Below are 13,246 nucleotides of genomic sequence, written 5' to 3'. Positions count from 1 at the left end.
GGGGAATCAGAGGTTGGGAAACAGAGGAAGGGAATCAGAGGCGAGGAATCAGAGCTGGGGAATCAGAGGCGGGGAATCAGAATTGGGGAATCAGAGATGGGGAATCAGAGATGGGGAATCAGAGGCGGGGAATCAGACGCGTGGAATCAGAGGTGGTGAATCAGAGATGTGGAATCAGAGGCGGGGAATCAGAGGCAGGGAATCAGACGCGGGGAATCAGAGGCGGGGAATCATAGCTGGCGAATCAGAGGCGGGGAATGAGATATGGGGAATCAGAGGCGGGGAATCAGAGGCGGGGAAACAGTGGCGAGGAATCAGATATGGGGAATCAGAGGTGGCGAATCAAAGGCGGTGAATCAGAGATGGGGAATCAGAGGCGGGGAATCAGAGGCAGGGGATCAAACACGGGGAATCAGAGGCGGGGAATCAGAGCTGTGGAATCAGAGGCGGGGAATCAGAGTTGGGGAATCAGAGGCGGGAAATCAGAGCTGGGGAATCAGAGGTGGGGAATCAGAGTCGGGGAATCAGAGGCAGGGAATCGGATGTGCGGAATCAGAGATGGGGAATCAGAGGTGGGGAATCAGAGGCGGTGAATCTGAGATGGGGAATCAGAGGCGGGGAATCAGAGGCAGGTTATCAGACACGGGGATTCAGAGGCTGGGTATCAGACGGGGGGAATCAAAGGCGGGGAATGAAGCTGGGGAATCAGAGGCAGGGAATCAGAGTTGGGGATTCAGAGGCGGGGAATCAGATATGGGGAAACAGAGGCGGGGAATCAGAGGCGGGCAAACAGAGGCGGGGAATTTGATATGGGGAATCAGTGGTGGGGAATCAGAGGTGGTTTATCAGAGATGGGGAATCACAGGCGGGGAATCAGAGGCAGGGAATAGAACGCGTGGAATCAGAGGCAGGGAATCAGAGCTGGGGAATCAGAGGCGGGGAATCATAGTTGGGAATCAGAGGCGGGGAATCAGATATGGGGAAACAGAGGCGGGGAATCAGGGGCGGGGAAACAGAGGCGGGGAATCAGATATGGGGAATCGGATGCGGGGAATCAGATGCGGGGAATCAGAGCTGGGGAATCAGATATGGGGAATCAGAGGTGGGGAATCAGAGGCGTGGAAACAGAGGCGGGGAATCAGATATGGGGAATCAGAGGTGGGGAATCAGAGGCAGGTAATCAGATGTGCGGAATCAGAGATGGGGAATCAGAGGCAGGGAATCAGAATCAGAAGCGGGGAGTCAGAGGCCGGGAATCAGAGGCCTGGAATCAGATGCTGGGAATAAGAGGCCGGGAATCAGAGGTGGGGAATCAGAGTCCGGGAATCAGAGATGGGGATTCAGAGGCGGGGAATGAGATATGGAGAATCAGAGGCGGGGAATCAGAGGCGGGAAAACAGAGGTGGGGAATCAGATATGGGGAATCAGAGGTGGCGAATCAAAGGCGTTGAATCAGAGATGGTGAATCAGAGGCGGGGAATCAGAGGCAGGGAATCAAACACGGGGAATCAGAGGCGGGGAATCAGAGCTGGGGAATCAGAGGCGGGGAATCAGAGTTGGGGAATCAGAGGCGGGGAATCAGAGCTGGGGAATCAGAGGCAGGGAATCAGATGTGCGGAATCAGAGATGGGGAATCAGAGGTGGGGAATAGGAGGCTGTGAATCAGAGATGGGGAATCAGAGGCGGGGAATCAGAGGCAGGAAATCAGACACGGGGATTCAGAGGCTGGGAATCAGACGGGGGGAATCAAAGGCGGGGAATCAGAGCTGGGGAATCAGAGGCAGGGAATCAGAGTTGGGGATTCAGAGGCGGGCAATCAGATATGGGGAAACAGAGGCGGGGAATCAGAGGCAGGCAAACAGAGGCGGGGAATTAGATGTGGGGAATCAGAGGTGGGGAATCAGAGGTGGTGAATCAGAGATGGGGAATCACAGGCGGGGAATCAGAGGCAGGGAATAGAACGCGGGGAATCAGAGGCAGGGAATCAGAGTTGGGGCATCAGAGGTTGAGAATTAGATATGGGGAAACAGAGGCGGGGAATCAGAGGCGGGGAAACAGATGAGGGAAATCAGATATGGGGAATCAGAGGTGGGGAATCAGAGGCAGGGAATCAGATGTGCGGAATCAGAGATGGGGAATCAGAGGCAGGGAATCAGAATCAGAAGCGGGGAATCAGAGGCCGGGAATCAGAGGCCGGGAATCAGATGCTGGGAATAAGAGGCCGGGAATCAGATGCTGGGAATAAGAGGCCGGGAATCAGAGGTGGGGAATCAGAGTCCGGGAATCTGAGATGCGGAATCAGAGGTGGGGAATGAGATATGGGGAATCAGAGGCGGGGAATCAGAGGCGGGGAAACAGAGGCGGGGAATCAGATATGGGGATCAGAGGTGTGGAATCAGAGGTTGGGAATCAGAGGTTGGGAATCAGAGGCAGGGAATCAGAGGCTTGGAATCAGTTGCAGGGAATCAGATGCGGGGAATCAGAGGCGGGGAATCAGAGCTGGGGAATCAGATATGGGGAATCAGAGGTGGGGAATCAGAGGCAGGGAATCAGATGTGCGGAATCAGAGATGGGGAATCAGAGGCAGGGAATCAGAATCAGAAGCAGGGAATCAGAGGCCGGGAATCAGAGGCCGTAATCAGATGCCGGGAATAAGAGGCCGGGAATCAGAGGTGGGGAATCAGAATCCGGGAATCAGAGATGGGGATTTAGAGGCGGGGAATGAGATTTGGGGAATCAGAGGCGGGGAATCAGAGGCGGGGAAACAGAAGCGGGGAATCAGATATGGGGAATCAGAGGTTGCGAATTAAAGGCGGTGAATCAGAGATGGGGAATCAGAGGCCGGGAATCAGAGGCTTGGAATCAGTTGCAGGGAATCAGATGCGGGGAATCAGAGGCGGGGAATCAGAGCTGGGGAATCAGAGGTGGGGAATCAGAGTTGGGGAATCGGAGGCGGGGACTTAGATATTGGGAAACAGAGGCGGGGAATCAAAGGCGGGGAAACAGAGGCGTGGAATCAGATATGGGGAATCAGAGGTGGGGAATCAGAGGCAGGGAATCAGATGTGCGGAATCAGAGATGGGGAATCAGAGGCAGGGAATCAGAATCAGAAGCAGGGAATCAGAGGCCGGGAATCAGAGGCCGGAATCAGATTCCGGGAATAAGAGGCCGGGAATCAGAGGTGGGGAATCAGAATCCGGGAATCAGAGATGGGAATTTAGAGGCGGGGAATGAGATATGGGGAATCAGAGGCGGGGAATCAGACGCAGGGAATCAATATGGGAAATCAGAGGTGGGGAATCAGACGCAGGGAATCAATATGGGAAATCAGAGGTGGGGAATCAGAGGTTGGGAAACAGAGGAAGGGAATCAGAGGCGAGGAATCAGAGCTGGGGAATCAGAGGCGGGGAATCAGAATTGGGGAATCAGAGATGGGGAATCAGAGATGGGGAATCAGAGGCGGGGAATCAGACGCGTGGAATCAGAGGTGGTGAATCAGAGATGTGGAATCAGAGGCGGGGAATCAGAGGCAGGGAATCAGACGCGGGGAATCAGAGGCGGGGAATCATAGCTGGCGAATCAGAGGCGGGGAATGAGATATGGGGAATCAGAGGCGGGGAATCAGAGGCGGGGAAACAGTGGCGAGGAATCAGATATGGGGAATCAGAGGTGGCGAATCAAAGGCGGTGAATCAGAGATGGGGAATCAGAGGCGGGGAATCAGAGGCAGGGGATCAAACACGGGGAATCAGAGGCGGGGAATCAGAGCTGTGGAATCAGAGGCGGGGAATCAGGGTTGGGGAATCAGAGGCGGGAAATCAGAGCTGGGGAATCAGAGGTGGGGAATCAGAGTCGGGGAATCAGAGGCAGGGAATCGGATGTGCGGAATCAGAGATGGGGAATCAGAGGTGGGGAATCAGAGGCGGTGAATCTGAGATGGGGAATCAGAGGCAGGTTATCAGACACGGGGATTCAGAGGCTGGGAATCAGACGGGGGGAATCAAAGGCGGGGAATGAAGCTGGGGAATCAGAGGCAGGGAATCAGAGTTGGGGATTCAGAGGCGGGGAATCAGATATGGGGAAACAGAGGCGGGGAATCAGAGGCGGGCAAACAGAGGCGGGGAATTAGATATGGGGAATCAGTGGTGGGGAATCAGAGGTGGTTTATCAGAGATGGGGAATCACAGGCGGGGAATCAGAGGCAGGGAATAGAACGCGGGGAATCAGAGGCAGGGAATCAGAGCTGGGGAATCAGAGGCGGGGAATCATAGTTGGGAATCAGAGGCGGGGAATCAGATATGGGGAAACAGAGGCGGGGAATCAGGGGCGGGGAAACAGAGGCGGGGATTCAGATATGGGGAATCGGATGCGGGGAATCAGATGCGGGGAATCAGAGCTGGGGAATCAGATATGGGGAATCAGAGGTGGGGAATCAGAGGCGTGGAAACAGAGGCGGGGAATCAGATATGGGGAATCAGAGGTGGGGAATCAGAGGCAGGTAATCAGATGTGCGGAATCAGAGATGGGGAATCAGAGGCAGGGAATCAGAATCAGAAGCGGGGAGTCAGAGGCCGGGAATCAGAGGCCTGGAATCAGATGCTGGGAATAAGAGGCCGGGAATCAGAGGTGGGGAATCAGAGTCCGGGAATCAGAGATGGGGATTCAGAGGCGGGGAATGAGATATGGAGAATCAGAGGCGGGGAATCAGAGGCGGGAAAACAGAGGTGGGGAATCAGATATGGGGAATCAGAGGTGGCGAATCAAAGGTGGTGAATCAGAGATGGGGAATCAGAGGCGGGGAATCAGAGGCAGGGAATCAAACACGGGGAATCAGAGGCGGGGAATCAGAGCTGGGGAATCAGAGGCTGGGAATCAAAGTTGGGGAATCAGAGGCAGGGAATCAGATATGGGGAAACAGGGGCGGGGAATCAGAGGCGGGGAAACAGAGGCGGGGAATCAGATATGGGGAATCAGAGGCGGGGAATTAGAGTTGGGGAATCAGAGGCGGGGAATTAGAGGCGGGGAAACAGAGGCGGGGAATCAAACACGGGGAATCAGATGTGGGGAATCAGAGGTTGGGAATCAGAGGCAGGGAATCAGAGGTGGGGAATCAGAGGCGGGGAATCAGAGGCAGGGAATCAGATGTGCGGAATCGGAGATGGGGAATCAGAGGCAGGGAATCAGAGGCGGGGAATCAGAGGCGGGGAATCAGAGGCCGGGAATCAGATATGGGGAAACAGAGGCGGGGAATCAGAGGCGGGGAAACAGAGGCTGGGAATCAGATATGGGGAATCAGAGGTGGGGAATCAGAGGTTGGGAATCAGAGGCAAAGAATCAGAGGCTTGGAATCAGATGCAGGGAATCAGATGCGGGCAATCAGAGGCGGGGAATCAGAGCTGGGGAATCAGAGGTGGGGAATTAGAGTTGGGGAATCAGAGGCGGGGACTTAGATATTGGGAAACAGAGGCGGGGAATCAGAGGCGGGGAATCAGATATGGGGAATCAGAGATGGGGAATCAGAGGCAGGGAATCAGATGTGCGGAATCAGAGATGGGGAATCAAAGGCAGGGAATCAGAATCAGAAGCAGGGAATCAGAGGCCGGGAATCAGAGGCCGGAATCAGATGCCGGGAATAAGAGGCCGGAAATCAGAGGTGGGGAATCAGAGTCCGGGAATCAGAGATGGGGATTCAGAGGCGGGGAATGAGATATGGGGAATCAGAGGCGGGGAATCAGAGGCGGGGAAACAGAGGCGGGGAATCAGATATGGCGAATCAGAGGTGGCGAATCAAAGGCGGTGAAACAGAGATGGGGAATAAGAGGCCGGGAATCAGAGCAGGGAATCAAACACGGGGAATCAGAGGAGGGGAATCAGAATTGGGGAATCAGAGATGGGGAATCAGAGATGGGGAATCAGAGGCAGGGAATCAGACGCGGGGAATCAGAGGTGGTGAATCAGAGATGTGGAATCAGAGGCGGGGAATCAGAGGCAGGGAATCAGACGCGGGGAATAAGAGGCGGGGAATCATAGCTGGCGAATCAGAGGCGGGGAATCAGAGGTGGGGAATCAGAGGCGGGGAATCAGATATTGGGAATCAGAGGTGGGGAATCAGAGGCGGGGAAACAGAGGCGGGGAATCAGATATGGGGTATCAGAGGTGGGGAATCAGAGGTTGTGAATCAGAGATGGGGAATCAGAGGCGGGGAATCAGAGGCCGGTAATCAGACGCGGGGAATCAGAGGCGGGGAATCAGAGCTGGGAAATTAGAGGCAGGGAATCAGAGTTGGGGATTCAGAGGCGGGGAATCAGATATGGGGAAAGAGAGGCGGGGAATCAGAGGCGGGCAAATAGAGGCGGGGATCAGATATGGGGAAACAGAGGTGGGGAATCAGAGGCGGGGAAACAGAGGCGGGGAATCAGATATGGGGATCAGAGGTGGGGAATCAGAGGTTGGGAATCAGAGGCTGGGAATCAGAGGCTGGGAATCAGATGCATGGAATCAGATGCGGGGAATCAGAGGCGGGGAATCAGAGCTGGGGAATCAGAGGTGGGGAATCAAAGTTGGGGAATCAGAGGCGGGGACTTAGATATGGGGAAGCAGAGGCGGGGAATCAGAGGCGGGGATACAGAGGCGGGGAATCAGATATGGGGAATCAGAGGTGGGGAATCAGAGGCAGGGAATTAGATTTGCGGAATCAGAGATGGGGAATCAGAAGCAGGGAATCAGAGGCCGGGAATCAGAGGCCGGAATCAGATGCCGGGAATAAGAGGCCGGGAATCAGAGGTGGGGAATCAGAGTCCGGGAATCAGAGATAGGGAATCAGAGGCGGGGAATGAGATATGGGGAATCAGAGGAGGGGAATCAGAGGCGGGGAAACAGAGGCGAGGAATCAGATATGGGGAATCAGAGGTGGCGAATCAAAGGCGTTGAATCAGAGATGGGGAATCAGAGGCGGGGAATCAGAGGCGGGGAATTAGATATGGGGAATCAGTGGTGGGGAATCAGAGGTGGTTTATCAGAGATGGGGAATCACAGGCGGGGAATCAGAGGCAGGGAATAGAACGCGGGGAATCAGAGGCAGGGAATCAGAGCTGGGGAATCAGAGGCGGGGAATCATAGTTGGGAATCAGAGGCGGGGAATCAGATATGGGGAAACAGAGGCGGGGAATCAGGGGCGGGGAAACAGAGGCGGGGAATCAGATATGGGGAATCGGATGCGGGGAATCAGATGCGGGGAATCAGAGCTGGGGAATCAGATATGGGGAATCAGAGGTGGGGAATCAGAGGCGTGGAAACAGAGGCAGGGAATCAGATATGGGGAATCAGAGGTGGGGAATCAGAGGCAGGTAATCAGATGTGCGGAATCAGAGATGGGGAATCAGAGGCAGGGAATCAGAATCAGAAGCGGGGAGTCAGAGGCCGGGAATCAGAGGCCTGGAATCAGATGCTGGGAATAAGAGGCCGGGAATCAGAGGTGGGGAATCAGAGTCCGGGAATCAGAGATGGGGATTCAGAGGCGGGGAATGAGATATGGAGAATCAGAGGCGGGGAATCAGAGGCGGGAAAACAGAGGTGGGGAATCAGATATGGGGAATCAGTGGTGGCGAATCAAAGGTGGTGAATCAGAGATGGGGAATCAGAGGCGGGGAATCAGAGGCAGGGAATCAAACACGGGGAATCAGAGGCGGGGAATCAGAGCTGGGGAATCAGAGGCTGGGAATCAAAGTTGGGGAATCAGAGGCAGGGAATCAGATATGGGGAAACAGGGGCGGGGAATCAGAGGCGGGGAAACAGAGGCGGGGAATCAGATATGGGGAATCAGAGGCGGGGAATTAGAGTTGGGGAATCAGAGGCGGGGAATCAGAGGCGGGGAAACAGAGGCGGGGAATCAAACACGGGGAATCAGATGTGGGGAATCAGAGGTTGGGAATCAGAGGCAGGGAATCAGAGGTGGGGAATCAGAGGCGGGGAATCAGAGGCAGGGAATCAGATGTGCGGAATCGGAGATGGGGAATCAGAGGCAGGGAATCAGAGGCGGGGAATCAGAGGCGGGGAATCAGAGGCCGGGAATCAGATATGGGGAAACAGAGGCGGGGAATCAGAGGCGGGAAAACAGAGGCTGGGAATCAGATATGGGGAATCAGAGGTGGGGAATCAGAGGTTGGGAATCAGAGGCAAAGAATCAGAGGCTTGGAATCAGATGCAGGGAATCAGATGCGGGCAATCAGAGGCGGGGAATCAGAGCTGGGGAATCAGAGGTGGGGAATTAGAGTTGGGGAATCAGAGGCGGGGACTTAGATATTGGGAAACAGAGGCGGGGAATCAGAGGCGGGGAATCAGATATGGGGAATCAGAGATGGGGAATCAGAGGCAGGGAATCAGATGTGCGGAATCAGAGATGGGGAATCAAAGGCAGGGAATCAGAATCAGAAGCAGGGAATCAGAGGCCGGGAATCAGAGGCCGGAATCAGATGCCGGGAATAAGAGGCCGGAAATCAGAGGTGGGGAATCAGAGTCCGGGAATCAGAGATGGGGATTCAGAGGCGGGGAATGAGATATGGGGAATCAGAGGCGGGGAATCAGAGGCGGGGAAACAGAGGCGGGGAATCAGATATGGCGAATCAGAGGTGGCGAATCAAAGGCGGTGAAACAGAGATGGGGAATAAGAGGCCGGGAATCAGAGCAGGGAATCAAACACGGGGAATCAGAGGAGGGGAATCAGAATTGGGGAATCAGAGATGGGGAATCAGAGATGGGGAATCAGAGGCAGGGAATCAGACGCGGGGAATCAGAGGTGGTGAATCAGAGATGTGGAATCAGAGGCGGGGAATCAGAGGCAGGGAATCAGACGCGGGGAATAAGAGGCGGGGAATCATAGCTGGCGAATCAGAGGCAGGGAATCAGAGGTGGGGAATCAGAGGCGGGGAATCAGATATTGGGAATCAGAGGTGGGGAATCAGAGGCGGGGAAACAGAGGCGGGGAATCAGATATGGGGTATCAGAGGTGGGGAATCAGAGGTTGTGAATCAGAGATGGGGAATCAGAGGCGGGGAATCAGAGGCCGGTAATCAGACGCAGGGAATCAGAGGCGGGGAATCAGAGCTGGGAAATTAGAGGCAGGGAATCAGAGTTGGGGATTCAGAGGCGGGGAATCAGATAAGGGGAAAGAGAGGCGGGGAATCAGAGGCGGGCAAATAGAGGCGGGGATCAGATATGGGGAAACAGAGGTGGGGAATCAGAGGCGGGGAAACAGAGGCGGGGAATCAGATATGGGGATCAGAGGTGGGGAATCAGAGGTTGGGAATCAGAGGCTGGGAATCAGAGGCTGGGAATCAGATGCATGGAATCAGATGCGGGGAATCAGAGGCGGGGAATCAGAGCTGGGGAATCAGAGGTGGGGAATCAAAGTTGGGGAATCAGAGGCGGGGACTTAGATATGGGGAAGCAGAGGCGGGGAATCAGAGGCGGGGATACAGAGGCGGGGAATCAGATATGGGGAATCAGAAGGTGGGGAATCAGAGGCAGGGAATTAGATTTGCGGAATCAGAGATGGGGAATCAGAAGCAGGGAATCAGAGGCCGGGAATCAGAGGCCGGAATCAGATGCCGGGAATAAGAGGCCGGGAATCAGAGGTGGGGAATCAGAGTCCGGGAATCAGAGATAGGGAATCAGAGGCGGGGAATGAGATATGGGGAATCAGAGGAGGGGAATCAGAGGCGGGGAAACAGAGGCGAGGAATCAGATATGGGGAATCAGAGGTGGCGAATCAAAGGCGTTGAATCAGAGATGGGGAATCAGAGGCGGGGAATCAGAGGCAGGGAATCAAACACGGGGAATCAGAGGCGGGGAATCAGAGCTGGGGAATCAGAGGCGGGGAATCAGAGTTGGGGAATCAGAGGCGGGGAATCAGAGCTGGGGAATCAGAGGTGGGGATCAGAGTCGGGGAATCAGAGGCAGGGAATCAGATGTGCGGAATCAGAGATGGGGAATCAGAGGTGGGGAATCAGAGGCTGTGAATCAGAGATGGGGAATCAGAGGCGGGGAATCAGAGGCAGGAAATCAGACACGGGGATTCAGCGGCTGGGAATCAGACGGGGGGAATCAAAGGCGGGGAATCAGAGCTGGGGAATCAGAGGCAGGGAATCAGAGTTGGGGATTCAGAGGCGGGGAATCAGATATGGGGAAACAGAGGCGGGGAATCAGAGGCGGGCAAACAGAGGCGGGGAATTAGATATGGGGAATCAGAGGTGGGGAATCAGAGGTGGTGAATCAGAGATGGGGAATCACAGGCGGGGAATCAGAGGCAGGGAATAGAACGCGGGGAATCAGAGGCAGGGAATCAGAGTTGGGGCATCAGAGGTTGGGAATTAGATATGGGGAAACAGAGGCGGGGAATCAGAGGCGGGGAAACAGAGGCGGGAAATCAGATATGGGGAATCAGAGGTGGGGAATCAGAGGCAGGGAATCAGATGTGCGGAATCAGAGATGGGGAATCAGAGGCAGGGAATCAGAATCAGAAGCGGGGAATCAGAGGCCGGGAATCAGAGATGGGGATTCAGAGGCGGGGAATGAGATATGGAGAATCAGAGGCGGGGAATCAGAGGCGGGGAAACAGAGGTGGGGAATCAGATATGTGGAATCAGAGGTGGCGAATCAAAGGTGGTGAATCAGAGATGGGGAATCAGAGGCGGGGAATCAGAGGCAGGGAATCAAACACCGGAAATCAGAGGCGGGGAATCAGAGCTGGGGAATCAGAGGCGGGGAATCAGAGTTGGGGAATCAGAGGTGGCGAATCAAAGGCGGTGAAACAGAGATGGGGAATCAGGGCAGGGAATCAGAGGCAGGGAATCAGAGGTGGGGAATCAGAGGCGGGGAATGAGATATTGGGAATCAGAGGTGTGGAATCAGAGGTTGGGAATCAGAGGCAGGGAATCAGAGGCGGGGAAACAGAGGCGGGGAATCAGATATGGGGAATCAGAGGTGGCGAATCAAAGGCGGTGAAGCAGAGATGGGGAATCAGGGCAGGGAATCATAGGCAGGGAATCAGAGGTGGGGAATCAGATATGGGGAAACAGGGGCAGGGAATCAGAGGCGGGGAAACAGAGGCGGGGAATCAGATATGGGGAATCAGAGGTGTGGAATCAGAGGTTGGGAATCAGAGGCAGGGAATCAGAGGCGGGGAAACAGAGGCGGGGAATCAGATATGGGGAATCAGAGGTGGCGAATCAAAGGCGGTGAAACAGAGATGGGGAATCAGGGCAGGGAATCAGAGGCAGGGAATCAGAGGTGGGGAATCAGAGGCGGGGAATCAGATATTGGGAATCAGAGGTGGGGAATCAGAGGCGGGGAAACAGAGGCGGGGAATCAGATATGGGGTATCAGAGGTGGGGAATCAGAGGTTGTGAATCAGAGATGGGGAATCAGAGGCGGGGAATCAGAGGCCGGTAATCAGACGCGGGGAATCAGAGGCGGGGAATCAGAGCTGGGAAATTAGAGGCAGGGAATCAGAGTTGGGGATTCAGAGGCGGGGAATCAGATATGGGGAAACAGAGGCGGGGAATCAGAGGCGGGCAAATAGAGGCGGGGATCAGATATGGGGAAACAGAGGCGGGGAATCAGAGGCGGGGAAACAGAGGCGGGGAATCAGATATGGGGATCAGAGGTGGGGAATCAGAGGTTGGGAATCAGAGGCTGGGAATCAGAGGCTGGGAATCAGATGCATGGAATCAGATGCGGTGAATCAGAGGCGGGTAATCAGAGCTGGGGAATCAGAGGTGGGGAATCAAAGTTGGCGAATCAGAGGCGGGGACTTAGATATGGGGAAACAGAGGCGGGGAATCAGTGGCGGGGAAACAGAGGCGGGGAATCAGATATGGGGAATCAGAGGTGGGGAATAAGAGGCAGGGAATTAGATTTGCGGAATCAGAGATGGGGAATCAGAAGCAGGGAATCAGAGGCCGGGAATCAGAGGCCGGAATCAGATGCTGGGAATAAGAGGCCGGGAATCAGAGGTGGGGAATCAGAGTCCGGGAATCAGAGATGGGGAATCAGAGGCGGGGAATGAGATATGGGGAATCAGAGGAGGGGAATCAGAGGCGGGGAAACAGAGGCGAGGAATCAGATATGGGGAATCAGAGGTGGCGAATCAAAGGCGTTGAATCAGAGATGGTGAATCAGAGGCGGGGAATCAGAGGCAGGGAATCAAACACGGGGAATCAGAGGCGGGGAATCAGAGCTGGGGAATCAGAGGCGGGGAATCAGAGTTGGGGAATCAGAGGCGGGGAATCAGAGCTGGGGAATCAGAGGCAGGGAATCAGATGTGCGGAATCAGAGATGGGGAATCAGAGGTGGGGAATCAGAGGCTGTGAATCAGAGATGGGGAATCAGAGGCGGGGAATCAGAGGCAGGAAATCAGACACGGGGATTCAGAGGCTGGGAATCAGACGGGGGGAATCAAAGGCGGGGAATCAGAGCTGGGGAATCAGAGGCAGGGAATCAGAGTTGGGGATTCAGAGGCGGGGAATCAGATATGGGGAAACAGAGGCGGGGAATCAGAGGCAGGCAAACAGAGGCGGGGAATTAGATGTGGGGAATCAGAGGTGGGGAATCAGAGGTGGTGAATCAGAGATGGGGAATCACAGGCGGGGAATCAGAGGCAGGGAATAGAACGCGGGGAATCAGAGGCAGGGAATCAGAGTTGGGGCATCAGAGGTTGAGAATTAGATATGGGGAAACAGAGGCGGGGAATCAGAGGCGGGGAAACAGATGCGGGAAATCAGATATGGGGAATCAGAGGTGGGGAATCAGAGGCAGGGAATCAGATGTGCGGAATCAGAGATAGGGAATCAGAGGCAGGGAATCAGAATCAGAAGCGGGGAATCAGAGGCCGGGAATCAGAGGCCGGGAATCAGATGCTGGGAATAAGAGGCCGGGAATCAGAGGTGGGGAATCAGAGTCCGGGAATCAGAGATGGGGATTCAGAGGCGGGGAATGAGATATGGAGAATCAGAGGCGGGGAATCAGAGGCGGGGAAACAGAGGTGGGGAATCAGATATGTGGAATCAGAGGTGGCGAATCAAAGGCGGTGAATCAGAGATGGGGAATCAGAGGCGGGGAATCAGAGGCAGGGAATCAAACACGGGAAATCAGAGGCGGGGAATCAGAGCTGGGGAATCAGAGGCGGGGAATCAGAGTTGGGGAATCAGAGGCAGGGAATCAGATATGGGGAAACAGGGGCAGGGAATCAG

This window comes from Narcine bancroftii, unplaced genomic scaffold, assembly GCF_036971445.1.
Source record: "Narcine bancroftii isolate sNarBan1 unplaced genomic scaffold, sNarBan1.hap1 Scaffold_159, whole genome shotgun sequence".
NCBI classification, from domain to species: Eukaryota; Metazoa; Chordata; class Chondrichthyes; order Torpediniformes; family Narcinidae; genus Narcine; species Narcine bancroftii.
Note: the sequence above shows the minus strand (reverse complement) of the source record.